Source organism: Akebia trifoliata, chromosome 9 (assembly GCF_017979445.1).
Source record: "Akebia trifoliata isolate Shusen 1 chromosome 9, ASM1797944v1, whole genome shotgun sequence".
NCBI lineage: Eukaryota > Viridiplantae > Streptophyta > Magnoliopsida > Ranunculales > Lardizabalaceae > Akebia > Akebia trifoliata.
In genome coordinates, this window is record NC_141383.1 from 14,548,815 (window position 1) to 14,576,777 (window position 27,963).

Here is a 27,963-nt window from a genome sequence, read left to right on the forward strand (position 1 = left end):
GATGAGTATAAAAGGCGCTCCCTAGTGTTGAGATGAACATGATGTTCATCTCTTATTAAGTCATTGCAGGCCTTACCTGTGAAGCAGACTCTCGCCACTTTTAGGCATATTCTTTCACCGTCTCTCTTTGTTTTCGTGTTATCTTGGCCATGTCGTTCCAGTCTAGACTCACATCTATATTAAATTAATAATTTTGCTAGAATATTTCAGCCAAGTCTTGCCAATTTTTTATGAGCGTGTGATCCAGACCTGAGAACTATTTGAGAGCTGGCCCTGTCAAACTTATTTGAAATAACTGTATTATCAATTGATCATCCTCACCGTATTAACACATTGACCCACAGTATAACTTTAGATGTGACAGAGGACGCCCTACTCTATTATATTTCTCGAATTTTGGATACTTGAACTTAGCTGGCAATTATGCATTAGGATAAAAGTAGCAGTCCTTAAACCGAGTTTCGCTCATAGTATTGAAGCATTTCATTCTCCACATTTCTTCTTGAAGAGACTGGATTTGTTGGGCTATCTTTTCGTCTATTGCACTTTTGGCCTCTACTTTGACCCCTGACACGTGGTGGTGTACCGTTTGGGCTTGTATAAAGCTGGCGTTAGCCAACATGGCACTCAGTATTTTTTATTGCCTTTCAATGATTTTCAGTAATGCGACAATCCTTGCATCAATATCTGACATTTCGATCGTTGTAGGTAGTGGTGCTTTGAAGGTACTCATAATAGTAGTTGAAAATATGAGAAAATATGGAAACGCCTCTGACTGTTTGTATTTCTTTCGTTTGACCACATGTGGGTACAGAAAACCAAGCATTACTATCTTGTTTATAAAAGAAAAATGCATGATGTTTTTATTAAGTCGAGTCAAGTTATTTATTATATTTTTTTTATTTTTGTAAAGTAAATGAGTTTTAAAGAAAAAAGAGTTCTCGATACTGAGCCGTCATCAACACGGAGTTGGCATCAGCACGAAGTTGGATTGTATATTTTTAAAAATAATTACATCAGCACAGAGCTAGCATTAACACAGGATTGGCATCGACACATAGTCGACATCAACACAGAGCTAGGTGGTGTACTTTTGAAAATAATTACATCAGCACAGAGCTGGCATCAACACAGAGTTGGAAAAAATATTTTGAAAAGGGAATTTCATCAGTATGGAGCTGGTATCGACATAGAGTCGATAAAATATTTTGAAAAAAAAATTACATCAACACAGGCTAGCATCAACATGGAGTAGGTAAAATATTTTGAAAAAACAAAATTACATCAGCATGGAGCTAGCATCGACACGGAGTCGGCATCAATACGGAGTTGGCATCAATACGGTGTTGGCATCAACACGAAATTGGCATCAGCACGGAGTCGATAAAATATTTTGAAAAGAAAATTTCATTAGCACGGGCTGACATAGACACGGAGTCAATAAAATATTTTGAAAAAAGAATTACATCAGCACCTAGTTGGCATCGACACGGAGTCGATAAAATATTTTGAAAAAAGAATTACATCAACACTGAGCTAACATTGACACAGAGTCAACATCAACACGGGATTGGCGTCAACACGGAGCTGGCATCGACACGGAGTCGGTAAAACATTTTGAAAAAATAATTACATCAACACGGAGCTAGCATTGATATAGAGTCGATAAAAAATTTTGAAAAAAGAACTACATCAGCAAGGAGCTGGTATCGACACGGAGTTGGTAACATATTTTGAATAAAGAATTACGTCAGTGCGGAGTTGGCATCAATACAGAGTTGGTACAACATTTTAAAAAAGCAGATTGCTGCAAACAAGTCTAGATGGAAAGATATCTTTTTTGTTAGCCCCCAATCCAATTATCGGAAATCAATACCAGCCAGTCAGATCTCCAAGGAAGAGGTGATGTACAAGGTACTCTTAAATCACCTCATTTTCTTGAATAGACATAGTCTATCCTCCTTGTATTAATAGGACAAGATTGCTTTTAGTCATCGACTTTGTTTAATAGCAATTGGTGCTTTAAAATTCTTTTTTTTAATTTTTTATTATTTTTTTTCAAATCTAATTTGTTGGAAAACATTTGGATTCATTTGGATTGATTGTTGACTTTGATGGATCACATCTAGATCATGGTTTGGGTTGTGAGATCAGATATGAATCATGGACCCAATTTGAAAAATCTGAAATGGATATAGGTTGTGACCCCATTTGGAAGTGGATATGGGTTGTGGATGGGTTGTGGACCCAAATCTAAAATGGATATGGGTCGTGGACTCAAATCTGAAGTCGATATGGGTCGTGGACCCATTTTTGAAGTGGATATAGGTCGTGGAGACATTTGGAATAGATATAGTTCATTAAATCATTTGAAAGAAGATATGGATCGAGGACCCATTTTTGAAATGGATATGGGTCGTGGAACCATTTTGAATGGATATGGGTCGTGGACCCCTATTTGATTTGGATATGGGTCGTAGAACCATTTTAAATGGATGTGGGTCATGGACCCAGTTCAAAGTGGTTACGGGTCGTGGACTCGATTCGAGTTGACCTTCAGTAATGGAATTGATCGTGATTGATATTGCGCCATGTTGGATATTGGTAGAGAATAGGGGGACTTAATTTCGATCACAAATGGACACTTAGGATAATCGAAATCCTATTTAAAATGATGACGAGTGGTAGGCCATGAACTTAATTACAAAAATGATCTATTTAAGCATTTTGAGGCCTTAGAATTCAAAATAAAAATAAACTCTAGAACAAAAATTGTCAAGACTAGTATTAGAAACAGAATGAGCAAAAAAAATTATATATATCCATATTTCAAGTACGATACGGGGATTTTATACCTATTCGTACTTGAAATACGGACCAATACGAATTTTTGGCTAAATTTTTTTTTTTATATAAGTTTGTTAATCCAAAATTGAGGCACATTGCCTCTAGTTTTTTGCTTAGGCCAATAAAAAAAAATACATTTTCTTGCTTTTTTTTGTTTTTTGATAATATGCATGACTAAAAAATTGGATTTTCCCCTCTTACATAGGGGAATAAGTATAGAAAAAGAAACACCTAAGCTTATACAATTTGCCTTTGTGGACTTACAACTTGTATTTTGAGACCTCAAAAAAAAAAACTTCAACAAGTACAACTTTGCTTTGGGGGTCGATACAAGCTTGAGAACACGTGTCCTAGCTCATCTAATTGGGCACATGCATGCGGCTAATAGGTGGGTTTATGGTTACCCGATCTTCAAACCTCGATGCATACTAGGGTACACAAGTCGTTGGTTGGTTATCGGGCTTGATGTGTTCATCCTCAACACTTGAAATAATGATCTCAAGCCATAGAACTACTAAGTATCGGGGCTAAATATATTGAAGGTGGGGTGACTTGTGCAATAAGCTATGCTCGCAAGTGCACGTGCATTGTTTCATTTCATTTTTCTTTCAACCCCCTTACAAGTATGTAACATAGAACAAGAATGTAAATAAATATTACAACATGGAGATGTGAAAAAATAAAACACAAGCATCAACCAACAAACCAATGTTAACAAATAAATTTTTTTTTTTTTCAATATGACCGAATTGTCACAAGGGATGAGCCTAGTTTCCCAGCGGAGTCGCCAACTGTAAATACATGATCCTCAATTACAAGTGCCACATCTACTAAGGTTTGGATTCGCCACCATTCATATTGTAAATGGGTGTGAATTGTCACCCGGAATGTACATCTTTTTGAAATAATGTCATTTTTGACATTTAGTGACTTTCGATAGATAAGATACCAATCTAACCTTAAGATCGGGGTAAGCGGCTTGATTGAAAAAAAAGAAAAGTGTTAGGCACCATTTTTTCCCCGTCAAGTGACGGTAACTTCAACACAATCCCATCATTTTTTATTAAAATGTAAAACAAAGAAAAATGCCACGTGTCGATGACTTGTATCCTACGTAGGGATTTATTTTCGACTTTAGCTTGTAAGGATTATCTCATCGAAGGAGATGATCCTAGAGGCCATTAGCCTTGGACACATCTGATGTTTGAAAAGTGTTGGCTAAGGTCCCGGATCCATTCTCATGGGTTGAGAAGGACCCGAATTCCAATTGCCTCAAAATAGTTTAGAGATTAAAATTTATTTTGCTTTAAAAGTGATTACAACCATTATACTTTTGACTGGACCGAAGTTTGATCTACCGGAGATAAGGGAGGGGGAACATTACATCCTAAGTCCTTCTAAAAATAAAATAAAAAAATGAGGGAGATAATAGAAGAGGAATATGGAGAGGGTAAAGAAAAAGATAGGGGGGAGGTGTATTCCATTGACCCACCTTGAAGCTTTAGTCTTTTTTTTTCTTCCTTTTTTCGTCATTCTTCTATGTCTTCTTGAGTCCTTAATAATTTAGGAAAATGTCATTTTTTGTGTAATTAAAGGAGTAGAGAAGATATGGTAAGATAATTAAGTTGAATGTAGTATTTTTTTGTGAGAGACTTAGTAAGGATTTGATTTGGGAGATTTATAGGGGTTGAGAGGATACTTTATGATATAATGAGATGAAGTGTTGGGAAAGTAGAAAATGGTATAGATTTTGAAAGTGAGAGTATAAAATTTAGAGTGAAAAAGAGGGTAATTGTGTAATGAAGGTAAATTGATAGTGTTTGGATCCAAATGGTTTGGATCTTACCCAATCCATTTGGGTGAAGTGTTTGGTGAGGTGAGATGAGTGATGTGTGATGGAGAGAATTAGGTGTAAGGAGTTAGGTGTTTGATTGAGTGTTAGGTTGGTTGAAGAGGTGCGGTATTTAGATTTAGGATAATGGGTTGTGTATGAGATTGGTTGATTCGATTTTGGGAAGGTTAAGAATATAATGACATGTGTTAAAAGGATGGGGAGATGAGGTGATTTAGATGGATTGATTGGAGAGAAGGATTGTTAGATTGGAGATGAGGGGTGTGGCTTTGGTATGTAAAAAATGGATTTGTAAGTGATGATGATGGGAAGTGTGGATTGTGATGTGAGTTGGTGGAGTGTTTAAAAAAAGGTGATAGGTTAGGGTGTAGGGGGTATGGGTAGTGATGTCGGTGGTTGGTTGTGTTAGAGAAGTGTGAGGTGGGTAGGTTAGGGAAAGATATGGGTTGAGATGATTTTTGGAGATAGATGATGTGGGTAGATTGATTGTTAGAGAAAGGTGATGGGGGTAAGTAGTTGGATGAGGGATGTGAGATGGGGTGATGACATGTGTCATTTTTTATTATCAAAATAGTTATTGGTTGATGTGGATAATGGTTTGTGGGTTAGGGTTATGGGTATGGAGGTGGATTGGATATGGATAATAGTTTGTGGGCTTTCAGTGTATTGGACTTATATAATGAAAGGTTGTAAGTTATTTGGGATTGGTTAAGGTCATTTTGGAAATGGATTTTTGAAGGTGGGTAGGTTGTAGGGTTTTAGTTGATGGGGGATTAGATTTAGGTAAGATGACAAATGCATTTTAGTGAATCAAGGGTTTGTAGGCCTTAAACGGGCTTACGATATTTTGATTCGAGAGCATAGCGATGAAGGTTATGGAGGGTGGTGGGTATCCCAAGTCTCATTTTGTATTTATTTATCATTTTAGGGATTTTGTGAATCATCGGATCGATCAAAATGTCACGTGTTGACAAATTAAACTTTTTAGGCCTGTTGGCAAGTTTTATTAGAAATCTGGTATTTTTTATTTCGAGAGCGGAACGGTGAAGGTGGAAGTACACCAAATCTTTTTGAATGGGCCTACTAGGCCCTTATGGGGTCTTAGGATCCTCTAAATCGATCAAAATGTTGCATTTCATTGATTCAGACCTTTGAGGTCTGTTGGCAAATTTTGTTGAAAAATCGGTATTTGTGAACTATTTCGAGTGAGGGCTCATTCAAATTGGGGTGTCTACACCAACCATTGGGATAAGCAACGGGTCACTTCCTAATGTTTATCCCTGACTAGAAGTTGAGATTTAATCTTTCTATGAATCTCGAGGATAATTTTTCACTCCCATTAAAGGAAGGCAATAATGACTTTCCAATTTTTTTCTTTTTTTTATTTCCTCTGCTGCCTCCTTTTCCAATATTTACCCTTCCAACTTTTCTTTCCCTTTTTCACATTTTTTAATAATATCCCTCCAACTTAATTATCTTTTCCCAATGTCCCCTTGACAGCAAAGAGGTTGTCATCCAAGTAAATACATGTAAACTCTAGTCTATACTCTACATGATGAAATATAATGATTGTCTTCTCCCAATGTTTGTCCCCACAATTCAATCTCGCACTTATTTTGATGAATATATTTTTTTTCTTTCCCCCTTTTTTAATAAGATTTTCAATTTTGTTATATTTACTCTTCTACCCTTTTTTCAATGATACCTTTGCAATTTTATTACCTTTTCTTTTTAATCCCTTAACCACATGAGAGGATAGTCGGTAAACTCTACTTTAAGCCTATGGGATAAATCTCAAGAGTTGTGATAATTTGACTATCCCATGTGGCATACTCAATTGATTGCCTGACTGATTGTGCTCCTTGGGATACATGATTCCCTCGAGATACATTTTTTATGAGAAAGTGCAGTCATGTATCTCAAGGAGCCTATATCTACGGTTTTCAAACTTGCCACATCAGGGTAGTCGATTGAGTTTCCCAGGTTGGGTAGTTAGATTATCACAATTCAAATCTCAATTATTTGAGTTTTTCGTATTTTATTGTTGGGATCTTGTATTTTTGAGTGAAGGAATCCTGCACTTTTATTTTTCATTTTCTTATTTTTATTTTTATTAAGATGCTTATATTATTATTTATAAAGTAGTTTAATAATTATTTATAGAAGGTGCCTCAATTGTATCTTTTGCATCATACATTGAAAAATATTATCTCGACAACCCTGGAGTTCTATAAATTTATAATTTTTTCAAATTATTTAAATCAATGGTTGGATCATGGTTAGACCTTAGTTCACCGATTTGGTTAGGCCAATATGCTTTTATTAGAGAATTTTAACAATATTTTTGCCACTGTTTTCAATATGCTTTAATCCCCCTTTTATTGTTACATCTTTATTAAAAGTGCAAAAATCTGTTTGTACATAAATTACATATAATTATAAAATTTTCATTTAATAACATTAAAAGAAGGTATATTTCAAACCAATTGTAATATTAAAAATAAAAAAATAATCACATATTTTTTTAGATAAAATATGCATATATAGAGATCGTGATATTTGAACTCTAATTCTTGTCTCGTCTTGTTCATGTGTGATACTGGAATGTGTTGGACGAGTTATCTGAACAAGTCAATTATCTTGGTCTTGGGAAACTTTTTAAAATCATGATAGAGGCTATTCCTCCTTTTTCTCAAAAAAATAAAAATCGGGTCGACTACTTGCACACCACTAGTTGTTGGTTGCACTCTAACATTTAAAAAAAATATATTTTTCTCAAAATCTCGATTTTAACTTATTAATTGCATTTCATTATGGTAATGTTATGATTTAAGAGTTTTTCCATGTTTCCATGGCTTCTTCTATGTTTATGCTCTATTCCTTCTGATTGACTTTGCTCATGTTTCCTTTGGCACCATTTGAACCCTTGATGGTATGTGTTTTTCAATATCTATTTAGACTATGTTTAGACATCGATAAAAGGTTATACTTGGATTTTATCTCTTGAAATTCTACAATTATTGATCAACTCGAAGTGTCAAGATGGATTCCAACAAGTTTCTTAAGCCTCACAATAACTTTAAAATCGTCAAAACCAACCATTCCTTGATTTATCAATTTGGATAAATGGTGATTACAAGGGACAAAGAAGAATAAGAGGAGTGCAATATTTTTTATATTATTTTTGGAGTGTAATCATCCAAATGCATTGCAAAGGCAAATTTTTAAGTGATGGAGTGCAATTGGTAATGAGCGGTGGCAGCTAGTCAATCCCTATTTTTATTAGTTATCCAAGAAATTAGTTTTAATGGTTGACCTTCCTTACATGAAGTCAAGTTACGTTTTTTGTCCAAATTTGTGTATTTTTAATTATCTCTCGAAAAGTTTCTCTATCATCTCACACATTTTGTTAAGCAATAGTTTGTGTGATTTGTATATCTTTATCATCATCAAAGCCTTATATCAAAAGTTCGGCGTGGGCGAATTTCCATTGGGCCATGTATGTTTAACCCACCCTTGGTAGACCTAAACAACAAAAGAACCCGAATTGGTGATTTTTGACTATTAGATTCGACCATTTTATTTATTTATTTTTCACGGCGTTGGCATTATATACCCTTGTGTGAGTTTCAATACTTGGATTCAATAGAAATAAAAAAAAATCGATGAAAATTTTGGCATATAAGTTTACCAAGGACTGGCCAAAAATATAATAATAGACCAAATGCATTGAAAAAGAATGCCACATAGTAAGAAAAAAAATAGTAGATAGTCATGTAGCTACACAACTACGGGGTGAACAGAATCAAGACTACTTTCCTTTAGACTTTTAATTAGATCAAGTCCAAATTTAAATTTTCTTCTAATCTAAGGGAGGCATCTCAAATATCCCTCCTTACCCAGGGAGCCAATCCGAAAAGTCCATAATATACTAGCTTTTATTCCCACTGATAAATATAAAATTCTTTCTTTATCTCTCTGGTTTTGATAGCCGTTACACCTTTTTATTTTGTCTATATAGGGTTACAAGCGTTATATAAAATCAACAAAAAAGTGAAAATGTTATGGTTGACAGACACCTCACTTTTCTCCATTCTTTTTTTTTTTTTTTTTTTCATGAAAAGGATAGAGATCCAACAGAACCCCTGTGGCCCCTTAGCAACATCACTCAAGTGGGTCCCATTTAAGAAACTCCAATGTATCATGTTAATTTTTCTTTGATAGCCCATTGTTATTTATAATAATCTAGTATCATCTCTCATTAAAAATATTAATTTACTTTAAAAATAATATTTTTTTTTACGAGTATTCTCTGCTGACGACACCGTTTTTAAAAAAAAAAAAAATTTCTGATTTGCTAGGTAAGTGAGAATAGTGGCGGCAATAATTAATAGGTAAAAGTAGGCATTGAATCCAGGTCGTGGTATCAATACTCAAAGATTGACAGTAACTTAGCAAACTGCGGCTCCTCCATAATGTTCTTATATCACAATGCATTTGGTTAGATTAGGTTTTTTTATAATTTTTTTTAACTCTAATAAAAAATCAATCATGAATCAATCTTAATCTGATACATATCAACTATACCCTAAGAATAATTCTAATTAAATTGAAAAATAATCAATATTTGTATATCGAATCTAATTTTTATCCTAATCTTTTCAAGGAAATAATCTAAAACATCACTAAATAAGCTATTATTTACCTTCTATATATCTAATATGCTATTGCTAATACCATGTGGTACATGGCTATGGAGCATCGGGTCTTCCTTGAATGTCCACTGCGCTCATCTCAAAATACTATTGAAAATGAGTGGACTTGGCCGAGTTGATGAGGTATAAAATTATGGTATAGAGCGAGGAACATTTCAAATAGAGGTACATGTAGAGCTGTGTCAATGGATGGATTCAGGCCGGACTTGGTTGAATTTAACCCAACCCTAAAGAGGTGGGCTACCTTAGGTCAGCCCCCTATCGAGCTTAAGTTGTCCAACCTCAAGCTCGGCCCCAGTAATGGATTTGGGTCAAAGAGTGAACCAAGTTAATTTTTGGACTTAATAAAAAAAAATCATGCACAACTCTACCTATTTGGGCTAAAGATCACGACCAAAGCCGACTCTTGTTCCTTCTGTTACGCCTCATCAATGGGCCAGTGAGAGAGAGAGACTGTGGTAATGTAGGGTATCAAATTAATTACTACCTATTATATGGCTTATGTGCCCACATGTCTTTAAGATTATAATGAGAGAAAGCCTAATAAAAGTGGTTCGACATCAAAATTAGGATCTCACAACTGTTTCATTTTGGTCAAAAACTAAGAAAGTAGCAATCCCACTACCCTATAATTTGGTCAGCTAGTTTTTAAAATTACAAAATATCTTTTTTATTATGTAATCTTCATAATATTTTAAATTACAAGAAAAGAAAAAACTTATGATACATGAAAGTTTGCACATGCCACCTTTTAGTTTTGTATAATGTGACGATGTTTTCTCATCTTCTACTACATGGACTCAGGTGCCTCCATGGCATGGTTGTCAACAGATACCAATAGAATTGGATGGAGGTGTATCTGAATTTGAATTCGATCGGATATCTGAAATTCTAATCGAAATTGAAATCGATAAGTTTATTGGATATTCGAAAAATACCCAATCCGATAAACGAAATGACCACAATACCACTACATGAAAACCACAAAATTTGACAAAAAAAATTTGTTAGACAAGGCCTGACGAATTTTACGACTCAAATTCCGCGGTCATTGGACCACGAATTTCATGATTTTTCTCCCATTAAACCCATTCTGCTGCGATTTCAACTCTCACTCCCTCTCTCTCTCTCTCTCACTTTGTGTGTTGCTCTCGATCGATCTTTCTCGATCTCATCTCACCCTCGATCTCTCTCTGTATTTGATCACTCACTCACTCTCTCTCTTTCTCTCTCTCTCTCTCTCTCTCTCTCTCTGATTTGTCGAAGTTATCTCTCGATCTCTCAACATTGGAAAGATGGAGTGAAGAAGAAGCCATTAACCTCTTGAAATTTCTCTGTTGATTTTTAAGGTGAGTCTATCTCTCTTCTCTCTCTCTCTCTCTCTCGCTCTCTCTTATTGGTAGATCCATAACCCTGTTCAAATTGTTGAAGATGAAATCTAGGGTTCCCAATTTCACAAAATATATTAGTTTTGATTTTTTTATTTTCCAAATGTATTTATTTTGCTTCATGAAGAAAAATCTAAGAACAGATAAACATTTGATTATAGATCCCAAAGATTTTATAGATCTGAGTGTTTTGATATTGTTAGGACTTTTGTTCTTCCATTAATCCACTAAAGATTGAAGTAGTTTGAGTTAAACTCATTTGATTTGAGTTTCAACCATTTAAATTAAAATTTCCTTCTGTAAAATATGTGATCGCAACCTTATGATTAGAATGGTCAGCTGCTAGCTACTAATATAATGAAGTAATAGGTGAAAAAATCACTTGAATGTTTGGTCTCAGTAAGGATGAGGGCCGAAAGCCTATAAAATATAAATACGTATGTTTAAGCATGTTTTAGGTACTTAATTATTTGTTCAATTTCCAATTTAAAAATCATAATTCCACTTCTTGACTTGAGCATTAGTACTGGAGTTTCTTTGGCAGCTACTCTTTTGAAATGTATTTTGAGGTGGAAAAAAAGATTCAAGATCGGAGCCTTTCATGATGACAAATCTGAGGTATGTGGATCGAAATAATCAGTGGCTTAGTTAGTTTTATTTAAAAAAGCTTCTTGAATATATTTATGTTAATTTACTACCAAAATAATGATGAAATTTGTGAACCTTATTGTGCATTTGAATATTGCTTGGACCTTTGTCACTCTTCTGCTGATGGTTTCAAACTAAAATCTATATAACGAATTTCATATTGATTCAACAAATTGTGCCTAAAATGGAAGGATTTCCAGCATGATTAGGACAGAGGCAGGATTTGAAGTTCCACAAGTCATGGGAGGGGCGAGGAAGAACAATTTCCCCTGCCCCCCTATGCACTCCCCCTCCTGCAGGGAAAATTGAAAAAATGCTCTCTTATGGTCCTTTGTGGGAGGGTGTGAATTTTGAAGCACAAAAGAGGCTGCTTCCAAATGCACCATCTCCTAAGACACATGTGCAGTGTCCAACACTGATACAAAGCGTTAGGCTGACTGAGCTTGTAAACATGATACACTGTCATGTCATATGGTTTATTCCTTGTGATAAGCATATATGATTTTTTTAAAAATTAGTTCACGTTAAGTCATATCTAGTGTGTTTAAATAGGCTTATATACATTGAAAATCATACCAAAAGAAAAAAATACATAGATACTAGTTGAAAACAAAATATTTGGTTAGCTAAGATTGTTTTTTGAAGAAAATGTGTCTCCGTGTGTCTAATATTCTGACATGTATGATAGGGTTTTAGACATGGAAAGTTATAAGAAAATGGAGTGACCTTGTTACATAAGTCTCTGCCCAAACAGGAATAAATAACCTTAGGATCATTTTCTGGATTGTCCATAATTCAACGTTTGATACTTCTGGTGGAGTCCATAATTCCACGTTTGATACTTCTTATTATCTCTTCTCTATGATTTACCTAAATAGTACTGGTTTGAATCATCATGATCAGTTGGTTTTATTTGGATGTGCATAACGTCTCAATGAATCTAAAGCTTCAGTCATTTGGGTCTTTGAAACTTGACTTGCTGTTATGTCTGGACACCATTCAGTGTCTATCACTATTGACTGGTATAGGGTCATACAATTTGTTGATTCTATTTTTGTGCAAATATTTATGGCTAGTAAAAATGCTGATTTTACTTCTGTTTTCTTGTTTACTTCCTCAGATGCGGTTTAATTTGTGCAAATCTTTTCCACTTCTTACAACTAAGTTATCAATTCTCTTTTAAGATTTTTCTTATCCACTTGCTACATGTTACAATCTCTATAACTAGTTTCTAGATGGGGTCTAATAAAACTCCAAGATTTAGAAAAGGAATGAAAATAGGTCAAATTTATAGTTTTTAGTTCCACTCTTAGCAATAATATTTCCTATTGGTTCTTTAGCCCATTTGTATTGAACCCATAAGATCTATCTTGTCATGAGCTTATTTTTCATTTATTTTACTTTTACGATGAAAATTATTCGACTTCCTCTTTACACTATTTTTGTTTTTAAGATCATAAAAATGAATTTTATACAATTATATTCTCTTGGGATTGCAATGCCTCCAGAGACTACCTTGACAAGCAACTACTTGAGCTATCCCACATTGATTAACAATTTTAAGGCACTAGTTTGGTATTACAAATCTAGCACCTTTTTTTTTTCTCACACTCTCTCTCAGTATTGATTTGGTAGACAGGGAAGAGGGCGATCTAGGACCCATATATGGGTTCCAGTGGAGACACTTTGGTGCCAGGTTAGTTGAAGGAATGTATTAGATATCTCAGTCCATTCAGGTTCAAAATTTTAACAATTATTTTTCTTGAATTCGTGAAGAATTTGTATATGCCAATGTTAATTAATTTGGACATTTATTGATTAGGCGAAGATCCTGTTTCTTAGATTTCTTGAAATTGGATTTGGACTATTTGTTATTCTCAAGTAACTTGTTCTTGCAGTCTCACTTAAGACTTTCCTTCAATAAGGTTAGTATAGTTCAATTTCTACATTTTGATTATTCTCACACTCCCAACATAGATCCATTGTAGTACTTTAGGCCACTCTTAACATAGAATCATATTCTAGCACTTTTGGTAACATATTTCTTATTTTTTAACATTTGTGAATAAAATCTAACAATGTTATTCTATTACTTTGGGTTGATATTTCGATATACCAAACATTTTCCGTATAGGTATGAGAGCGCTATTAGGATTTCTTTCAGAATAGTAGTAATGTGGGGGAAATCCAAACCTTGAGGAAAGTAAAAGGACATAATAAAACGGAGAGAGCTAGAAGAGATCAAGGGCATCACGACCATTTGCTTCTAATTATTTCTAAACAATTATGTGACGTAATTTCATTTCTAATTGCCCAATTGCTTCAATTAAAGCTTGTTTAGTAATGAAAGTTGAATATATAATATGAATTTTGAGTTGTTTAGTTTAATTTGGAGCTTGTTTTATGATTTTTATTTTGTTTGTTATTTTTTTGATTTTTTTTATTATTATTTCATTTATTGTGATTGGTGAATTAGATGACCGTCCTATTGCTTGTTAAACCTCCATATTCGACGGCCATATTCTATGGATTTTTTTTTTAAGTCCATTCTCCAATAATTTGATAGTCCAGAGCTGTCAAAAAAAAAATTCTACAAGAGAATATTTGATGGGCATATTTGATGGGAAGATCCGTCAAATTTCTCAAAATTTGACGGGCTAAGACCGTCAAATATGGGCTTTTTTCACATAGTGTACTCAAGTCTTCATCAAATACCCATGTCTTCAATCTTGCTATTAAAAATCCTAACTTTTTTTTTTCTCTCAAAACCAACCATCTTCAATCTAATTCATCCCTCAAACCTCAGTAGAAGATAAAACATTGGGGGAGACAGAAAGTGAATTGGAAATCTCTGTTCTCAATAATGAGAAACAAGAGAGAACTACCATTATATATATAGCTAAACAAGTTACAATAACAGCTGTAACTTAACAACTCTAACAGTTAAAATAACAGACTCTCACATGACTTTGTTACACAGCTCATGATCTGTTACAACTGCCTTAACTGTAGTTGGTATTGGACAAGTCTGGCTATCATCCCCCCTCAAGCGAAAGGGTCAAGGGACAATGCACATTTGAGATCTTAAACGCAGAAACCTTGAGCTTGTAAGATGCTTAGTTAATAAATCAGCAAGTTGATCTTCACTTGGAACAAATTGCAGTTGAACTTTGTTTTGTAGAACCTAATCCCTGATGAAATGAAGATCAATCTCAATGTGTTTTGTTCTTGCATGAAACACTGAATTTTTGGCCATATAGCATGCACTGATGTTATCATACCAGAGAATTGGTATTTGATAAAGTGGAATACACAACTCCTTCAACAAAGCTTGTGTCCACACAATTTCTGCAGTGGCAATGGCAAGACCTCTGTATTCTGATTCAGCACTGCTTCTTGATACAACCTTCTGTTTTGAGGTTGACCAAGACACCAGATTATTGCCAAGATAGACTAAGTAACCACTCGAACTTCGGCGATCATCTGGTTGTGTACCCCAATCTGCATCAGTGAAAGCTTCAATCAAAAGTTCACTAGAGGACTGTAACAAAAGTCCATCAGCCATTGTCCCTCTAAGATAACGTAAGATTCGTTTTACGGAGAGCCAGTGAGCCAAAGTTGGTTGTTGCATAAATTGACAAGCTTTGTTGACAGCAAAAGCTAAGTCTGGACATGTCATGGTGACATATTGTAAAGCTCCTACAACACTTCTATACAGAGTCATATCTTTCATAAGTTCACCATCAAACTTAGACAAATGCTTCCCTATAGCCCCTGGAGTTTTTGCTGGCTTGCTGTCATACATGTCTGTCCTATGGAGAAGATCAGAAATATATTTTGTTTGACTCAAGTGCATAGATCCTTCATCATAGGAGACTTCTATTCCCAGAAAATAAGGGAGATTACCCAAGTCCCGTAAGGCAAAGACAGAATTTAGTTTTGCTATCAAAGTATGAATCATTGTGGGTGAATTTCCTGAGACTATAATATCATCCACATACACTAAAACTACCAAAGTGGAGACCTTATCAAAGTAAAGAAACATGGAGCTGTCTGTCCTTGATGAAGTAAAGCCCCATTGGAGAAGAGCGGAGCTGAATCTTGTGAACCAAGCCCTTGGGGCTTGTTTAAGACCATACAAAGCCTTATTTAATATGCAAACCTAATCTGGAAATTGAGACTCAGAAAACCCAGGTGGTTGTGCCATAAAAACTTGCTCTTCGAGCTCTCCATTTAAAAAGGCATTATGAACATCAAGTTGCCGTATTATCCAGCCAGAACTGAGAGCAATAGTGAGTATTATTCGGATTGTTGCAGCTTTAACCACAGGACTGAATGTTTCAAAATAATCGAGGCCATGAGTTTGAGTAAACCCCTTAGCTACGAGTCGAGCTTTGTGTCTTTCTATACTTCCATCTGGTCTGTATTTGAGTTTATATACCCATTTGTAGCCAATTAGATTTGTCCCGAATGGTTGATCAACAAGCTCCCAGGTATTGTTGTTGTGCAAAGCAGCCAACTCAATCTTCATTGCTTCTATCCAATTGGGGTCTTTGAGAGCTTGCTTTAGAGTCGTTGGTTCTACTGTTTTAGTTGCTGCAAGATCAAAAATTTTCTTCTGTTTAGTAATTCCATGCATAGCCCTGGTAGTCATTCTTTATGTTGGAACAACAGAGATGCCCGGAATTGGATCTGTAGAATTAGGAGAAGCAATAGACCTAGGAGAGGCAACAGTAGATGGTAATGGTTCAGCAATTGGAAGCTGAATAGAGGGTGAAGACTCAAGAATAGTAAGCTGAGGAGAAGGTGGAGGAGTGACGATTCGTTGATTTTTATCAGATGGGAGGGAAATAAAAGCAGGAGGAAAAGACTCTCTATCAGTATTTTCTGGTGATATTGGTGTGTTTTTCAGAGCCAGAGGATACACAGATTCATCAAAGATAACATGAGGAGTAACATAAACTTGGCCAGACATATTATCAAGACATAAGATTCCTTTTTGAGTAGAACTATAGCCAAGAAATATGCATTTTACTGACCTATATTGTAGCTTATGATTGTTATATGGTCTAATGAAAGGATAACATAAACAACCAAAAACACGAAAAACCTTATAATTAGGTTGCTTGTGAAAAAGTATAGAGTAAGGATTATCAAACTTTAACACTTTGTTTGGCATTCTATTGATAAGAAACACTGCTGTTTGGAAGGCATACTGCCAAAACTTCATTGGCATAGAAGCATAAGCCAACAAAGCTAATCCAGTCTCAACAACATGTCTATGCTTCCGTTCGACTCGACCATTTTGTGATGATGTATAGGGACAAGTAAACCTGTGAATAATGCCATCAGATTTCAGAAAAGGGAGAAAAGACTTAAACTCCCCTCCATTATCAGATTGTAGACACTTGATCTTGGTTTCGAAATGTCTCTCAACCTGCAATTTGTATTGCTTAAAAACAGGTAAAGCTTGATCTTTAGACTGTAGTAGGAAAAACCACGTGAATCTAGAATAATCATCAACAAACAAGATGAAATATTTTGCACCAAGAGTAGATATGATAGGAGCAGGACCCCAAATGTCCATATAGATCAGTTCTAATGGTTTTGATGCACGAGAAGAAGAAAGAGATAAAGACAATCTGTGACTCTTGGCTAATTGACATGAAGAATAAATTGAATGTGTATTATTGGAAGCTGAAATGCTACAAGTATGTAAAATCCTGGTTACAATATCAGAACTAGCATGGCCTAATCTACAATGCCATAGCTCAGTTTTATTTGTGAAAGAACTAGAATTAGAAACGTTGCTGTGATGATTATTCTTAGTACTGACAAAGGCTCTCTTCGTGCCTGCAACAGGAAACCTGTATAGTCCATTCTCAAGTTTGCCTTGAGCAAGAACCTTCTTCGTATATTAATCCTTCACAAAGAAAGAATTAGAGTGAAATTCTATTAAAGCATTGTTATCCGAACCAAACTTAGCCACACTAATCAAGTTTGCTGAGATGAAAGGCACATGAAAAACTTTCTTGAGCTGGAAAGAATGTGTACTAGAGACAAGATCTGATGAGCCAAGATTAGAGATGGAAAGTTGCTTACCATTCCCAATAGTCACACGATCACTTCCTGTGTAGGCTTTAGCATTGTTGAGATTGGCTGGGTTTGGAGTCAAGTGATGACTGGCACCTGAATCAAGGAACCAGTTCTCATCTGCAGCTACATTTGACGAAGCAATCATAGCAAGCATTGTTCCTGTATTTCCTGGAGAGTGGGAGTTGTCATTCTGACCTCCTTGTAAAGAAATATCAAACCGGTGATAACAAACATGGACAGTATGTCCAAATTTGCCACATAATTGGCATTGAGGTTTATCATTAGAACTGAAGGTTCCTCTTCCACCTTGTGCAGTTCTACCTCCACGACCACGACTTCTATTGTAATATCCCTATCCATTGTGACCTTGTGCAGTTCCTTGACTACGGCCACCATAGCTTTTTCTTCCACCACCTCTATTGTTAGAGGATGAAGCAAAATTAGCAGACATGTTTGAGCCATTCTCAATTGAGTTTTGTTGCTCAAGACAATGCTCAAAGGATAACAACATGCTGTGGACAGCTTCAAAAGAAATTCGATCATCTCTTGTATTTATTACAGTGACTACTGCATTATAATCAGTACCAAGCCCGCCTAGAAGATTTAATATCTGATCTTACTCAGATACAGGTTCTCCAATGGCAGCAAGATTATCTGAAGCTCCTTTGACTTTCATGATGTAGTCAATCATGTTCTGAGATCCTTTCTTGGAATTCTGCAATTCTAAGTGAAGTTGCATGATTCGAGCTCTTGAAGAAGAAGAGAAAATTCTCTCCAAAGCAACCCAGGCAGAGTGTGAGGTGGTATGGCCAATGATCTGAGCCATAATTCCTGGGGTGAGAGAAGAGTAAATCCAACTCAAAATAGTGCGATCTTGTCTTCTCCATGTGATGAAAGCAGGGTTGATCTCTCCAGAATCTAACTCCTGTGCTGGACAAACAGAGGTTCCTTCTATGAAATCTTCGAATCCATTGGCAAAGATAACATTGTCAATTTGAGATCTCCATAGGATGTAGTTGGATCGATCAAGCTTCACAGGTAAAGAATGGTTGAACATCTGTTGAGTAGGAACAGATGCCATTGAACCAGAACCAATCGAACTAGAAGTAGAAGAAGATTGAGAGCTGGCGGAAGTCATGATTGGATCGAAGGAAAAAATGGAGAGAAAGAAATCCTAACCTTGCTCTGATACCAAGATAGAAAGTGAATTGGAAATCTCTGTTCTCAATAATGAGAAACAAGAGAGAACTACCATTATATATATAGCTAAACAAGTTACAATAACAACTGTAACCTAACAACTCTAACAGTTAAAATAACAGACTCTCACATGACTTTTTTACACAGCTCATGATCTGTTACAACTTGCCTTAACTGTAGCTGGTATTGGATAAGTCTAGCTATTAGGGGGAAGTAGAAAAACATGGGATTTGATATTGAAAACATTGGTTGAGGGTGATGATTTTTAAAAAAGAAATCAATTGTTATTTAGTAAATGTTACAGAGGAGATAATGAGAGATGTAGAGAGAGAACAAGATCATGTACCTAGTGTGATTGTTGTGACGTCACCTGAGTTGATATGCTTGGAAATGGTGGATTTTTTTTTATAGAATAAATAGGAGGTTTATGGCTCACAGATTGAAGGTCAGAGAGAGACAGACAAAGATAGAGCTTTATGGCTCGCACATTGAACATTAGAGAGAGAGAGATGCTATTTATTGAGAAAGATATATAATCGATTGTCGTCCCTCGGAGAAGATGATCTAAATCCTGATTCAAAACACACAAACCCTAAACCGTGAAGATGATGGTAGAGACTATAGAGTTGCAATTGAAGAGATGCAACATCGAGAGATTTCTTTTTTATCAAATATAATGTATAATAAATATATTAATTTTATTAAGAAATCAGATCGAATATTACCGAATCAAATGCATCAATATCTGAATCTGTATCCAAAAATATTTCAAATGTTGAAATAATATCAAAATCCAAAAATATTCGAATAATATCCAATTTTTCCAATTAGGATTTCTACTATCCATTTTCTAGCCTACTTCATAGTTTTTGCAATCCACGACTTATTTCCATGATAGGTACCAACATTGGTTGGAAGTTAAATGTCATCTTTAATTGTTTCCATTACTTTTTTCCAAAATAGAGTCCAACATTGAATGTGACGTTCAATGTCATCTTTAATAATAATTTCTTGTTGCTTGTAGTGGACGACTAAGAAAGCACTAGTGAAACATGCGACGACGCGATTACGTGCTCGAATTCTATAGTAAGTTGGCCCCAACTCACCATGCAAGAAAATCATTTTCTACAGTAGAGGCCTTGAATAATTGGATTTTCATGAGTGATTGTTGTCAATATCATGGTTAATTAGTGGACGTTTCAATCAATGAAGTTTTGATTTAATGGGTATATGTGGAGATAATGGTGTCCTTTAATTGTCCCCTTTATTTTTAAGTGCAGATCACTAAAATATATGTAAGTGATGAATAATTCAGAATTATAAGATTTACGTGATTTGGCTAAACTTATATCGATCCACGTATTTTAGATGATAGAGTTTCATTGTATTTGAGAATAATAGCCTGCCTAATCCTAGGATTTTCAATCTGAAGCCAATGCTGCCAAAACACCCAAATTTCATATTCATCGTTGATTTACAAAACTTTTTTATAATTAAAGTTCCATCAACCCAGATTGAATATTTGATGCACAATATTCATGATATCTAACCCAAGATTTTCATGTATTATGCCTATATATAAAAAAAAAAGACATATTGGAGGTGTTCCAATTTAATATTGTTAAATTACAATAGAACCATTTTCTTTTTCTATCAAGTAATAAGAGCCCAAAACATGAACGATAACAAATTCGGTGATTTTTAAAGTGATTATGTCATAGGTTTAAAGTGACTTTAAACTTGCGAAATTATCAATTTAAACCTGTGAAATAATCACTTTAAAACTGGAGAATTCGTTATTACTCTGATTTTTTTTTAAGGAAAACGTGATCATTCATGTTTTGATAATTAAAATGAACAGTTAGCTGGAATCGTAAGTAATTAATTTTCAACTCACGAAATAGTAATTTACCCTGAGATCATTCCTTTGAAGGTGCAAGATTGATTGGTTGGTTAAAGTCTATGATTATTGATACTAAAATCTTCATTCAAAACCCATCTTCACCTTCTAATCAGTGATCACTAATTTTGTTTTTTCTAATAGAAAAATAAAAAACATAAGAGTTATTTCTTAGATTGTCTAGATTAGATGTATAAGAATTTTCTATTTCTAATCTGTCTTCTTCTTCTCGTTTTTTTTTTTTTTTTTTTTGTTTTTTGGTTGGTGGGGGGGTGTTCTTAAGGCCTATATATATATCAAATTTTCCCAAAGAATGTTCTTAAAAGAATAAACTTTCAGGGTAAGGTTTACAAGAGATGTTTTTCTCTCTTTTTTATTTTATTTTTAATTTTTAATGTTTAATGAAGAGTTCCAAGCCTAGAAAACTCTTTTTCAAGAATAAATATCCTTAATAAGAAAATCTTGGCGGATTCCATGTAAGTCTCATACCATGTTTTCTTCCATTGGATTAACTTGAGGAAAAAGCCATTTCATGCATTCTCTTTCTTTTACCTGGTATGTTATAAGTAAAAAAATCGGTGTGTTAATAGAAGCTCTCAAAATTAATTATAGTTTTTTTTTTTTTTTTGGTGTGTGGGTGGGGGTGGGGAAGATCCAACTATATTTTGAATGATTTCTCACCGACCTAATAAGGATCATGGAACATAATAGGGGGCCAGCATTTCATCTTCTGCAAAAAGTAAGGAGGTATCACTAATTTCTAAGAAATCTATTATCCCATCGGAATGAGTTGGATGACATTTTGTCATTTCAAATATTTTAAATCAGAATTTGAATCAAAACACACATCAGAGTATCTGATACCTTCTAATTCTTTACGACACTTACTTAGAAGAATAGTTATACAACCAAGTGATATGTCAGCTTGATATGATGTATTCTATTTCATATCTTCATACCCGAAAATCAACAAATTCGACTACCCCATTATTCATAATTTTTTTTTTTTTCTTTGAGTGGTATTATAAATCATACTTTTTTTTTTTTTGAGTTATTTCTTGATTATAATAACGATGATGATGATGAGTTTCATCTTCTTGTTAAGTTTTGATTCGCTAACATGCGCCACCTAGGATTTTAGCATATTCTACGAGTCGATTCAATTGAGTTTCGAGTTTAACTCGTCTTTTAAATTGGGTTTGAGTTGTGCTATATATATATATAAATTTGATTTAGAGACATTAGTCTTGAGTTGTCGAGTCGCGCGACTTGATTAATTGGACATTCGAGTCAAGATTTATTTTGTTTCGATTATTAAGAATTTTAGAGTTGATGGATACACTGCAAGTAGATCAATGTAGGGTGTCAAGGAGAAATTTTGATTCCATCCATTTGAGAATCCAAACCTATAAGAATCAGATATGAGAAATTTTAAATTTAACGGTTTGGACTATGATTATTTTTTGAATCAAATCGAAATTGACCATTGATACCCCTAGATCAATTTCTTGAAAATCAAATTGATATGATCATATTGGAAATTTGGCTATTCAATGTATGAACAATCCATGTTCCAAACGCCACCCATTGGTTATTTAAAAAAAATAAAAAATCGAATACATTTATATCAAATCACAGGGTTGATCCGATTTTTAGAACACTCAAATATTCGTGTGTACAACACTAATTTCTTTCATTCAAATCTAGTCATGTGTATATTACATCTTTCAAATGAGTATTTTGTCAAAATTAATGAACCCAACTCTTTTTTTAAATATTTATCAAAAAAAGGTTTACACCCAGTTTTAGTACTTATTTAATTTCACCCAAAAAAAAAAAAATTACTTATTGTATGGCCATTTTCATGATATTACTATCATACCATTATCGTCGACCTAGAATAAAGATCATTTGTAATTTTGTATGAATTCAAGACAATAGTATGAGGGTAAATTCTGTCCAATGACCATAAAATACCAGTACCCATTTTGATAAAAAGAAGTATCACAGTGGATAAATAATGTAAAAAGTGCATGGGCCAGTAATTTTGAAGCCATACTGATATTGTGGATAAATGTTCTAAAGTAGAAGCCAACTTTTTATATCTAATCCGTTCTTCTTGAAAAGGAAAAAAAATTGATTATTTCTTATTGGACACTTTCCTTGTTTGGAAAATATATAATGGAATTTTCCTCTCTTATGGCTCTTTTTTTTTTCTTTTCTTGAAAATCCAAATATTTTATGCTTACGTGAGTTGATAGGCTTGTACACTACCTGAGAAAGTGAGTGATGGTTTAGCATAATAAGGGTATTAAGTAGTGATTGTTGTGGCCTTATTTTTCTAGGCAGTTATGTGCGCACCACGACGTCAAAATGTCACTTTCAATAATGGATGTTTGCTAATATGAGCCAATGGAGTCATGTTCTTATCATGAGCTTACTTAATAGAATCGTGATAAGCTAACTTACACACGTGACATACTCAATCGACACCCTTGACATGACATGTTCTAAAATCGTAGATTTACTTTTCTTGAGATAAAAAATTATGCTTCCCCATAAAAAGTGCAGTTTGTATCCCAAGAAGAATAGATCTATGATTCCTGAACATGTCACGTCAGAGGTGTCGAATGAGTATGCCACGTGGATAAGTCAGATTATCACAACCCTACTTAATATGTATTTATTCCAAACAATGAACAAGCTTTAATTCTTTTTTTCTTCTAATAAGGATTATTTAAAAATAGGGGTATAAAAGGTCAATTCAATTAAATGACCATAGCAATGTTGGTTTTGGTAAAATTAATTATTACCAAAGAGGGTAAGTACCCTTTTTGATAAATATTGTAAAAAGTATATGGGTTAATAATTTTAAAACACACGTTCCCCTTTTTTAATAGTTTCCTCTTAATCAACTTTAAGCCAACTTATTATGTCTTATCAGTTCTTTTCGTAGAAAACTCATTATTACTTATTGGATTCTTTCAAATTTTTCATTTTTTTTTTTTTGTTTGAAAATATTATAAATGAAATTTTCCTCTTGTTATGTTTCGTTATTTTCTTTTTGAGTGTTGATAATATGATGGACTTTTGGTGGATTGACTTGACAAGCTTTGACTTGGAAGCACATAACTTAGTAAATAAAAAAGAGAAAAAGAGAGTTTCTCTCTCCTGTCCTTAGTATAAAAAAAAAAAAGAAACTTTCAGATTTGATCACCTTGTGACATTCAAAATCATGATCCAATAAAATAGGGTGATAGAGAATAAAATTATATGAACTTAAAAAAAAAAAAAAAAAAACAGTTATTTTTCACCATTGAATTTTATCCTTAAATGCGGGTATTCGGTAGCCATCTATTTTATATATCATGGATCAAGTTCAAAAAACAATTTTTTTTTTAATATGAATATTTTCATGAAATCTAGATGTCTCGGTTGTTGGATTGTCAATGTGATAATCAATGTGGGCCCAACGATCTTTTTTAAGATTTGAAATCTAAAAAAATAAATACATGGGCAGAGAACAAGCAAGAAAGGGAAATTTCTCTTTTTATTTTTTAATAAGTTATATGCTTCCACGTTAGCGTGCATCAAGTCCGTCATATTATCAACACTCTTTTTTTTTTTTTTAATCTAAATGTTTTATGTTAATGTGTGGGTCCATTGGCTTTTGCATTATCTTTGAGAAAAGTGGGTGATGGTTTAGTATTAGTAAGGTTATCGAGTACTTGTTGTTGTGACCTTCTTTTTCTTGGCAAAAGCCAATGGAACACTCTTGTACTTCACAAAGCAATTCAAGTAATTTTTCAATTATTATCATCATTTTTCAATGGAGTTCATGAAAAAAAAATAGAAGAAAAAATATGATAATTATTATTATAATTTATTCTATAATTATTCGTTTGATTATGATCTTACATATACACCCTTGATCATCTAGGAAGAGTGATTAATTGGATGGATATAATCATTCCATCAAACAAGATTTTTCACATAAGCTCGTTTGTTTTGGTTGATTTTTTGAATCATTATTATTATACTCTCTTACCCTTTTTCACATCTTTGAGTAGGAAAACAATACGAAGTATCACTAGATCTATTTTCTTCCAAAAAATTTATCGTCCATATTGGGGTGAGTTTATAGTTTCTCTAACAATGTATGTTTGATTGGAGAGAAAATATTATATAGGAAAAAATATTTCTTTAGAAAAAGAGTTCTAAGAAAAACGTTTTTCCCTGAAAATGTTTATTGTTTTACAATTCCACTTTTAAAAAACTATTAAAAAGATGATTTTTAGTTTGTATATCAATAATAATATTATAATTTTTCCACAAAAATATGTAAATCGTATTTTTCCAACATGTACTTTAGTGCAAATTTGTAACATTTTTTTATCATGTTTTCTATACATGTCATACTGATGGTTTCTATTTAAATTAATAGAAATGATTTGGTCAAATGTGCAGGGCCACCATGAATCAGTGCTTGTATTTTATTGGGCTCCAATATTTGTCTCCAACAATCGCATATGCGTTGAACAATTTAATACCAGCATTCACTTCCCATTTGGATATAGCTAAATTCAATTATATATCCATCATCACCATGAGCTATATTTCATCAGTTTCATATATTTGTGCCCCCATCATTTATCGATGTGGTATGATATTTGGGTTTCTGTCCAATCAAGATTGGACGAATCAGATTAATCCACATGTTTTATCTTCCAACAATTTTTTTTAGGATCGACCAATTGATATGAACATAATATATTTACATATGTGCCATTGAAGTGATTTTTATTTATTTATTATTTTTTTTTTTAATTATGATTTTTGTAGTATAGAGACATTGGGGATAAAGACAAAAATAGGGCAAGCTAAGGTGATGGGGACAATACTGTGTGTAGATGGTGCAATGTTAATGTCATTCTACAAAGGAAGCCTCATTAAAATAGGGGAATCAAGTATCCATTGGAGGTATGCAGAGAGCATGAAAGAGGAAAATCTAAACAATGAGCGAACTAGTTTTTTGGGCCCTTTGTTTGTTATTGTTAGTTGCCTTGCTTGGTCAGCTTGGCTCATTATCCAAGTAAGGGTTAACCTTTTTTTTTTTTAATAGGTAATGTTTAACAGTTAATATGTGATAAGTGTTTGTGCGTAAATCTAACACCATCCATTGACATGTTTAATTTGAATATTAGTGGATAATTTATTTGCGCACAGAAGAGTCAATTTGAGTTTTTTATAAAATTCCGAATTGACCAATTGTAGGACGTCACGTGTATTGAAGGTTTTCTTAATACAGGTACTTTTGTAGATCATATATGAATTAATACACGTGACATATTGGGATTTGATCAATCTGGATTTTGTGAAATTTTGGATTTACTTTTTTGTAAGCAAAAAAATTCTTTTATTTGGGTAATTAAAGAACTTGGAAAACTATTAACCTCATAAGTCAGGTTTGAAGCTTTCCAAACAAATGGTTGATATGCGATCATATTTCATAAGGATTTCCGATGAAATGGATTGCTAGAATTTTTTTACTGATCTCCAGGAAACGTATATGTTTTTTGGCCCATCTCACATCTATGTTTGATTATGTACATTATTTGATGTCAGAAATCCAAAAATATCCATAATGATCAATCAACGACCAGATTCAAGACATCAATCACAACCATTAAGTGTAATGGTTTTAAAATAAATATCATGGGATCAATCCCAGGTTAAAAAGCTTAAAATTATTGTCTGATATTTTATTTATTTTCAGGCTAAGACGAGCAAGGCATTTGCAGCTCTTTACACAATCACTGCTTTAGTGTGTTTCATGGCAAGCATTCAATGTGGAGCCATTGGAGCAATTGTGGACCATAATATTAAAACATGGTCCTTGGGTTCAAACATTAGGCTCATTGCAGCTATATACACCGTAAGCTTCATCAAAATCAGTGACCATAATCATTGAGTCTAGTCCATATATAATTTGTTGTTAATTTTTGTTAAATTTCATATTTTTCTTGATTAAAAACCTTAGGGAAATGTGAATTCGGCACTTGCATTTGGCCTAATGTCATGGTGCATCGAGAGGAGAGGTCCTCTTTACGTCTCCATGTTCAATCTATTATTGCTTATCATAGTAGTTGTACTTGGTTGGGCTATACTTGATGAAAAAAATTACGTGGGAAGGTACGTTTGATCCTCGTATTTTTCTTCATTTTTCGAGCCCATTTAATGCAAATTATGTATTAAGTAATTGAATTATTGTTTGTTTTATTGCTTTGGGGTCTGGTTTAATAGTTGTGGGGCTCTATATTGTACCATGGGGTAAGGATAAAGAGACGAATGTAACAAGCAGTGTTGATGAGAAGAGCTTGGAAAGAATAAAGGGAAGTGAGATGGAATTACCTGTGTATTCCAATGACAATCTTCAAAATGGAGTTTAAATACACAAGAATTACACCTTATAACTTGTTTTCCTTTCAATTTCCATAAAAGATTATAAAAAAAGTTATTGTATTTTACTTTTGTTTTTTTGTTTTAAAGAATATTGACGTTATCTAAGTGTGGAAATATCTCTCTCTCTCTCTCTCTTACTCTCTCACTAGTGTTGGGTGGTTAATTTTTAGTTTAATACCTTGGGAAATAAGATATGCCTTGCCAAACATTATTTGCTAGTTTGCATTACTAATTTTCACAATTTTGCCAAACAAAATATGCAAAATCCTTTTACCCTCATCTTTAATTTAAAAATGGTCTCCTACAACTATCACAAAATTCAAAAATAAAAAATAAAAATGTGATCTAAAATTGGAATGATTTACAGAAGAATAATCAAGCATTCTCAAATCCTACAAATTTTCGTTTGACGCGTTATAATTAGTATCAAGTAGGGGCTTAGGATTTAATGTCAATGTCATGTGGGAAAGAGAGAACACATACCATGCTGTGGTGCTAATGTTATAGGGTCTATCTGAAAGCGCCCTCGATCCGCGGGGTGCGCGGATCCGCTTTTGACCCTTGAGGTTTGGGAGTCGCCACCTAGTTATTATGGTCTAGGAACCGATCAATGACTCTAAATAGATAAAGAACTAATCTAGAACAGAAAAAACTGAATTCGGGGATCATGTTACGGGGTTGGAAGGTGTTAGGCACCAACCCCGCCCAGCCAAAGCCGGTCTCTACTAACTTCCCAAAGAAGTTACATTGCTAAAAACCTAGATAATAAATAAAAAAGAAATTATACCTTTTCGATAGCAAAGACCTTGTTCCCTCAGATCCAATAAAAATTGCTCCTTGTACCGTATTCCTTAC

General features: G+C 33.9%; 1 long non-coding RNA gene and 1 pseudogene across 5 annotated transcripts; both read left to right on the forward strand.

Moving 5' to 3' along the window:
• The first annotated feature begins 10,158 nt into the window (after nt 1-10,158).
• Nucleotides 10,159-13,838, forward strand: LOC147394361 (uncharacterized). Of its 5 annotated transcripts, none has more exons than XR_015181426.1 (3): nt 10,159-10,763; nt 11,172-12,472; nt 12,571-13,838. It is a non-coding gene; the product is annotated as an uncharacterized LOC147394361 (long non-coding RNA). The 5 variants fall into 5 exon arrangements; XR_015181422.1 differs by having other exon boundaries at nt 10,164-10,763; nt 11,172-11,420; XR_015181425.1 differs by having other exon boundaries at nt 10,165-10,763; nt 11,335-11,420.
• A 9,404-nt stretch (nt 13,839-23,242) lies between these two features.
• LOC147394362 (WAT1-related protein At1g09380-like) lies at nt 23,243-27,095 on the forward strand (annotated as a pseudogene).
• Nucleotides 27,096-27,963: the final 868 nt, after the last annotated feature.